The 8,050-nt window shown below is 37.6% G+C and overlaps 1 protein-coding gene across 1 annotated transcript in view; it reads left to right on the top strand.

Moving 5' to 3' along the window:
* The window catches only part of LOC114070456 (receptor-type tyrosine-protein phosphatase epsilon-like), a gene marked incomplete at its 5' end in the record, with an annotated part of 9,819 nt that extends 7,041 nt beyond the window's left edge, over positions 1-2,778 (top strand). Inside the window, one exon of the mRNA XM_027907881.1 lies at positions 177-2,778. The remainder of the gene's footprint in view (positions 1-176) is intronic.
* Between the last annotated feature and the right edge of the window lie 5,272 nt (positions 2,779-8,050).

Below are 8,050 nucleotides of genomic sequence, written 5' to 3'. Positions count from 1 at the left end.
ATTTTGATGTGTTTTTCTTGTTTTTCAGGAACAGTATGAATTCTGCTACAGAGTGGTACAAGATTTCATCGACATCTTTTCTGATTATGCTAATTTTAAATGAGAATTCTGCCTTATTTTTTAATTTGTCTGTACAAAGAGTTGTATATTCTGTTAATTTATTCCATGTCATTTTGGTTGTTGAGTTTACTGTAAATACAATGTTGTGTTTGCTCTTAAAGTTGCATTTGCTGTACAGAGTTCTTTCTTAAATATAAATATCTTCTAAAGGGAAGTATAATGTTCCTATACTGTATAGATCTGTAAGATGGGATAGAAATCTTTATTCTGAATAACAGTAAATTAATTCTTGAGGGTCTGTTTCTTGAGTTTTGCCACTTATAAATATTTATCAATAATGTTATCTCCCAATTCTTGAAGTTTTTGACAGGTGAGTTACAGTTTATACTAAACAAAAAAAGCCAGTTGTGGTACCTATGTTTAAACATGTTTTGGCCATAAATTTCTCTTCACCATGGAAATAGTTATTTATTTTTAAAGGCTGTTTTTAAGAGCCTCTAGGTTGATGGCAGTTTGATTTTGAGTCTTGCTGTCCATAAAGTATAAACACAGATTTGAATTTCTGAGTTATTACACCTTTAAAAGTCAAGTTATTTTGTTCTTTCCTAAGTTTCACACTTCAGAATTGATTTTAAAAGACAATAATGTGAGTTTACCACTGTTTTGAGAATATTTGACATATGTGAAGAGTTTATTTTGCAGCACCTGAACTTGTCCACTCAAAGAGCAAGGCCAGAAATGGAGTTAAAGCTTCTCTTCTCTATTTATACGTGCAGAATTTCCCACTTCTTTTAGCCAAAGCAAAAGAGATAAACTCTTATTGCTTGATGTGATTAAGAATATTGATAAAAATTTGAGAAAATATTTAACTAATAGTTTAATGCCAGAAAAAATTGGTGTTGAAGCAAAAAGCTCCTCTCAGTTCTTACCCTCCCATATTTGTTATCAAAAAAGGAATGTTTCGTTTCTCTAAAGGGGGGTGTGTGATTGTGTACAGAGATATATTTTTAATGGAAGTACTACTGATAATAGAATTGGTGAAATAACATGTCAAAGTCTTTACTAGAGCCCCAAACAGGAGGTTTGGGGGTTAGAAAATCCAAAAATCACAGGGCATCCGAATGTTGAATAATTCAGAAGTGGATCTTTTCCACTCTTTCCGAGGCACCTATGACTTAATGAGCACAAAGGAGGTGAATCTGTACTTTAATTACATAATTAATATGCAATTCTGTCTCGTCCAGTTGGGCTTTTTTGATGCAAACATAAAAATTATTTAAAATAAGCAGCTTCCACTGAGCATTTCCCTGCTGCTCTTGCACTATATGATCCCATTTCTGATATAAATCCCACTGTACCAATGCCAGGGAATGGGAAGGTGTCCACGCCTCTCCTTCCTTGTCATGCTGGATGGAAAAGCTGCAGGTTAGGAATTCCTAAGCTATTCCCACACTGCTTCTTGTCTTCCCATCGATGCACTTCTGTATTTATTTGTACAGTGAATTATGCACTTAAAAAAAAAAAAAAAAGATTGTTGAAAGACTAAACCTTTGTTGTGAGTCTCTATGAGAAGATACACTCAAGCCACAGTGTTGAGTAATGGAAATGAGCTCTGAGGAAATTTCCATTTACTGCTGCATGCTGAAATTCCATCAGAATTTACAAAAGCCATCAAATAAATTCAGTGTGGACACAGTGGAGGTCTCAGAACGGTCGTTTGTAGCACAGGGAGACTCAGAGAGGTTAAACGAGGACGGAGAATAATGCAAAGAAATTCCCACTTTCTGATCCTGATGTCAGGATCTTTCCAGGCATTTACTTTGGATAATAATTTCTCTGTTGGGCGGATTTTGGGGTCCCTTGAGTAAAAACTCGGATTGGAAGTTGCCTCAGTGCAACAGTGAGTTCGTGTGATGTCGTTGGGGTCTCACAGCACAACTCCAGCTGCCCACAGGGTTTGCCACTCTGTGGTTACAACCAGTTGTAGGATGGAGTTAAGCTGAGACATTAAATACTCAGTGGGCACTCAGATTTTAGTTGATAGCTGCATTCAGATTTCTAGGAGGAGAGAGAAATACCTAAAATGTATTTCAGGAGTCACAACTAAAGCTCCGTAATGAGTGCTTTTTTTTTTATCATTTGGAAAGCTTTGCTTCCCAGTCCTTGTGTCCAGCCTGATCCCTGGGGAGCTGTGTCCTGGTGGAGATGAATTTTCCTTTCAATTCCCTTACGTTGCATGGAATGGCTTTCAAAGGCCAAATAGCTGGATTGGAAGTTGTACATTCTGATCTGTCTGTGGTTTTGGTCACTGTGTGACTTGACTGTTGATGTGTTCAGATTGGTTCCAGTTCACCTCAGCATTTAAGCTTTACAACACCTTTATTCCACAAACCGTGGAGGTTCCATGGGTTCCATGTTCCTGGAGCAATCCCTTAAGTGCTTTGCTGAATTGGGCCTTAATGAAGAATGCATATTGTAATTACAGTGTTTTTTAGGCTATTTTTATGTATCAGTTTTTTAAACTTTTCAAACAAGCCTGACCACCCACGTTCAGTATTTTGAAATGTTTTCCTTTCCCTCATCCCATTTTTCCATGTAAAGTTATGCAAACTTCTCTGTATAACCAAAATGTATTTAATTTGTCAAATCTTTATAATATATGGATGTATTATACAGTTTCAGCTCTTATTATTTCCTTTTATTACATTTCTAATTTGATCTCGCTGTGTTTTTAATGCCAGTGAATGTTGCTGAATTATTTGTACATGCAAATCACAAGATCTAATACATTCTGATGCAAGAACAAAGCTTCCTTTTTATTCTCAAACTTCTTTACTTCCTTTAAATCTTTGAATTTCATTCCTGTGCTGTGGGTTCATTTGAATTAAGTACTGTAAAGGAGTTGAAATCCATTATCTAGATAAGTATTTTCAGGGCTTATCTGCAGCTGGTTGTGGGGAATATTCTGGTTCATGTTGGGGCTCAGCATATAAAGTGTAGAAACTCATGGCAGCAGCTGAAATCCAGGTGTTTCCAAACTCTGTGGATAAGTAGGATCTGACAACGCAGAGCTTTGATATGTCTCTTAAATATAGCGAAATAATACAGTGATAAATTATGGTGTTACACCAAGATAAAAATAGTAGCTGAACTTTCAGGTAGGTTGAAATTTCACTGTAGTTAACAGCAATTTTTCAATTCATTTCCACAAGCTTTGTATTGGACACCTTGCTAAAAATAATCAAAAAGGCCCCGCTGCTGTAACAAGGAGGGAGGTTTGACTAAACCAGGAGTAACCACGCTCAGAGATTACAATCCTGATGTCAAGCTTTATTTGTCAAGCAGGATTTATTTCTGCTGGACCCCTTTGACCCTGTACACCCAACACCTCCCGTTAGGGAGGCATCTTTTCACTGTAGGTAATTTTAGGATTGTCGTTTCCACAGTTGTTTGGAAGAGCTTGTACTCTGCACTGTTCTAACATTTGCAAATGAGTGGAAATGGTCTCAAATTGCGCCAGGCGATGTTCAGATTGGAGATCAGGGAAAATGTTTTCAGGGAAATGGTTGGAAAGCATTGGAATGGGCTACCCAGGGAATCACCATCCCTGGAAGCGTTCAGAACACGTGTGGATGTGGCACTTGAGGACATGGGTTAGTGGTGAACTTGCTGGTGGTGCTGGTTGACAGTTGGACTTGGTGATCTTGGAGGTCTTTTCCAAACTTTACAATTCTATGATTTGAATTTTCCATTACATGTCAAAGCTATCAAATTTAATTTTTTGAATAATTCCAGGTGAGCTGATAAAATGTTTTGTGTGATTGGGTTGTCTACTTTTAACAGCTCTCAAGATGCACAGCTTGAAGTTAACTCGGTGTGAGGACAGACAGATGTCTTGGGGTGGCTTCAGAAAATAGAAGAATCTCAAGTAATAAAAAGTTATTAATTAATAATTTTTAATAGAAATAAATTTTGATAATTGTAATTATTGATTACTACAGCTCTGCACAATTTCTACAGTGAACATATGGATGTTCTTATACTGCACTGGTGGTAAAGTGTTTTGTTTTGGTTTTTTATTTCTAGACATTACAAAGAAATAGGATAAAGACCTTGCATTTCTTTGTCTTGTCATAAAGATGGTTTTAGAAACTCAGCTTTTAGGGAAAAAAGCACACTTGAATTATAAACTGTTCATGAAATATATTTATTTCAGTGGGTTACTTAAACAATATAAACTAAGGCAGATCAAAGACATGTTTGTTCTGTTTAGGGCATATATATCAAGTCCAAGCAATGCTTTGCCTAATAGAGAAATTATTCAGTGCAGAAATTGTTCAATTGAGAATTTTTCAAGCAATTGAACTTCACTGTGAGTGTTCTTCATCTGAGGTATTAAAGGATTAGGCTGTAATTTAGATCCTTTCATAAGAGCTTTGTTCTAATGACTTTTATACATTCTCTGTGCTACTTTGCACAGAGTAGGGGAATTACTGAGTTATTAATCGAGTTGAGACTTTGCCAGGGAAGTTCTTTCCATAAATAATCATTTTCTGCTTTCACCTGTTTCCATTGCATGAAAAACTGTTCCAGTGTTTCCCTGAATCTCACACTCAAATTGTCCATAAACTTTGAACAAAAGATCTGAGCTATGACTTCTTTCCGGTAGGGTGGACAAAAAGAAAGGAAAACTCTCCCAGTCAGGAAGGTCTTGAGAAGGAATTATTGAGCACAGTATTTTCTAGTTGAGATTTCAATAGTAACCTTGTCCTCCCAAAACCTGAAGGGAGCCTGACAAGAAAGATGGAGAGAGACTATTTACAGGAGCCTGGAGGGACAGGACAGGGTGGAATGGCTTCAAAGTGCCAGAGGGCAGGGTTAGATGGGATGTTGGGAAAGAATTGTTGGGTGTGAAGGTGATGCGGCCCTGGCACAGGTTGCCCAGAAAAGCTGTGGCTGCCTCTGGATCCCTGGAAGTGTCCAAGGCAGGGTTGGACGGGGCTTGGAGCAACCTGGGATAGTGAAAGATGTCCCTGCCTGTGGCAGGGGGTGGGACTTAAAATCCTTTCCAGCCCAAACCCTTCTTTGATTCTGTGATTCCTGGATCAAGTAGAGGTTGTTTCCAAGGAAGCAACACCTGGAATAGCTTTCCTCCCTTGTTTGTAAGTACTCATGTGAAGTGTGTACCCTGTACTTTAATATAGATTGATTTAATTTGCTGAATCCAGTGGAGTCTTTCCTTGGTCCTAAAAAATAAGTGTACAAATTGCTAACTCAGATGTGCAAAAAGACTGACTGGTAGATTAAAACTGATCTACTGAAGTCGATTGCAAAACTCCCTGGATTTAGTGAGTAAGAATTTTTTTCCCAGATCAGGCACATGGTGGGATTCTTGGGGTTGTCCTGTGCAGGGCCAGGAGTTGGACTGGATTATCCTTGTGGGTGATTTTGTAATCCTTTGGAATCGGCAAGTCTTACACGATCCCAGAACACTTCCAGTCCCAGGTATGGACTGCAGAGTGTTAATTTACATTTTAAAACTGACATAATTTCACTGTGTCGTTGTGTCATTTGCTTCCCAGTCATCTTTCCTGGCTTTGGAACCTTTCTCTGCCTATTGAAAAGCTGCTTTTCAAGATGAACTTTGATTACTGGAAATAGAGATTTTATTTAAAACTATTAGTGCTTCTCATAATGATCTTTCCCAGTTTCTTTCCTGTAGTACTTTATTACGTTCTTTCACCATTTTAAAGAGAAATGTATTATTTTAAAGTATTTCTTAAATGTGGATAGAAACCATTTTGGAAAATATAATCCTATTTGTTCATAAACTTATGCAGATTCTTCCCACAATGAGGTTCTATGCATGAATACAAGCATTCCAAAATCTTGGGTGCCATAATGTGTCAGTGCCATAAACTCTTATTTTAAGAGAGGAAATGTATTGCAAAACTTTAAATTTTCAGGCGTTCATCACACTGTAACTCCTCATCTCCAGGTTTGCCCGAATATTTATTTATTTCATACCTATATACCTTATAAAAGCCCTAATTTAGTAAAAGCTTTAATTGAAGCTTCTGATTTTTAGTTATAAACCAGCGGTGTTACAAATCTGTGGGAAATAAACTTCATTTAGGGTTTCCAAACCACCAGTTCAGACACCTGAACAAAGCAGGATCTTCACAGGAGGAATTAAGATGCTGATTTTAAAGGAGATTCAAGCACTGACTCAAAATAAACTAATTTTTCTCCCCATTTTTTTTTTAACAGTTGACAATTTTATTTCAGCGTGGATTCAGGTTTATTTGTCAGCTTGTGCTCCTCCTAAATTAATTGTTCCCAGATTAACCCAACAGCAAATTTAAACCTTGAAGAAAATACCTTTTATTTTTTTCTCCTCCTGTAAATCTACTTTTGCAAATATTTGTACAGGTGCTATTTCAGAGAGACAGATTTAAAGCCAGGCTTAAAACCTGTATTATAATTTGTGTTTCCCTCTAAGTAGTGCTGTGTTTGCAGGGACATTTCTCCCAAAGGCAGTGACAGTAAGTGCACTAATAAACCACTGTAAATCATGTCAGAATATACAATTATTTGCTTTGGGGAGATTGATTTATTTATTCATTTTGTTTGATCACATGTGGGCTGGGAGAGACTGTAATAAATTCAGCTTTCAAGGAGTTTTACTGGTATATACTATTTGGTTTAGATAAAACATTCAGGAATAACTGCACTTGTAAAGACCCCCTGGAAGGATTTGACTTTAATAATTGTGTATTAGCAATTATACTCTATTAATTATCCAATAGAAACCTGATTTTTTAATGTTTTATATCTAAATTAAAGGTTGTCCAGTAGAATAAAGCTATAGTGGAAAGCTAATATAATAGTAAATTATTATTGTTATTATTAATATATCCTGACTTAATGTGCTGAACTAAATTAAAACCCCACCTAACTTAATAAAATAGACTTCCAAGTAATTTAATTGAGGAAAAAAATAACATTTAAAAGGTTTCTTATATCTTACTGTGTCCCATCTAAAGTACTCTAAAGCCATCACACCACACAAAATAGTCTTTGAGGCAAGCTAGATAATGAAATAAAATAGTAGTAATATCAAAAGTTCTGCTTTGGGAAACATCTGGGTAGGGGAATTTTATCCCCTGAAGCCCAAAAGGCTGGACAACCTTTTTCCCCCTGTATCTCTTTCCCTTTACACGTGCACAGAACTTGTTGGAATTAGGGTCACCAGATTCCATATCTCAATAATGTATAGTTTTGTTATTGTTATGGTTGTTTTATTATTATTATTGTTGCTATTGTTATTACAGATTCAAGTATGGGCACAGGTAGAGGCGCAGGCACGTGTTCAGATACAGGTACAGGTTTAGGTTCAGGTGTGGGCAGAGGTTCAGATACAGGTGAACCTACAAACACAGGTTTAGGCTTAGGGATCAGATTCAGGTTCAGGAACAGACACAAGCAGGGATGCAGGTACCTGTGTGAGCACAGGTTCAGGTAAAATACAGCTACAGGTACAAGCACAGGTTTCAGGTACAGGCATAGGTATGGGCACGGATAGAGGGACAGATACAGATTTAAATTAAGGTACAAGTACAGGCACAGGCAAAGGTGCAGGTTCAGATACAGGTACTGATATAGGTACAGGTTCAGGTAGAGGAACGTGTTTCAGTTACAAGTCCAGGTTCAGGCACAGGTTTAGGTACAGGGAGAGACACCGATTCATGTACAAGCACAGATACAGGTACTAATACGGGTACAGGTTCATGCAGAGGCACAGGGGCAAGCACAGGTTCGGCTTCAAGTACAGTTTTATGTACAGGTACAGGCCCAGTATCGGGTATAGGTACAGATTCAGGTTCAGGCACAGGTTCAAGCGCAGGTTGAGGCTCATGAACAGGTGCAGGCTCAGGGACAAGCGCAGGTTTATGTTCAGGTTCAGGTTCAGCTCAGCCGCTCCGCGGTC

The sequence above is a fragment of the Empidonax traillii genome, unplaced genomic scaffold (assembly GCF_003031625.1).
Source record: "Empidonax traillii isolate 1590-97213 ecotype Southwest subspecies unplaced genomic scaffold, ASM303162v1 scaffold1560:size91084, whole genome shotgun sequence".
Classification (NCBI taxonomy): Eukaryota; Metazoa; Chordata; class Aves; order Passeriformes; family Tyrannidae; genus Empidonax; species Empidonax traillii.
The sequence above is the reverse complement of the archived record's forward strand: the minus strand, read 5'-3'. Positions and strand labels throughout refer to the sequence as shown.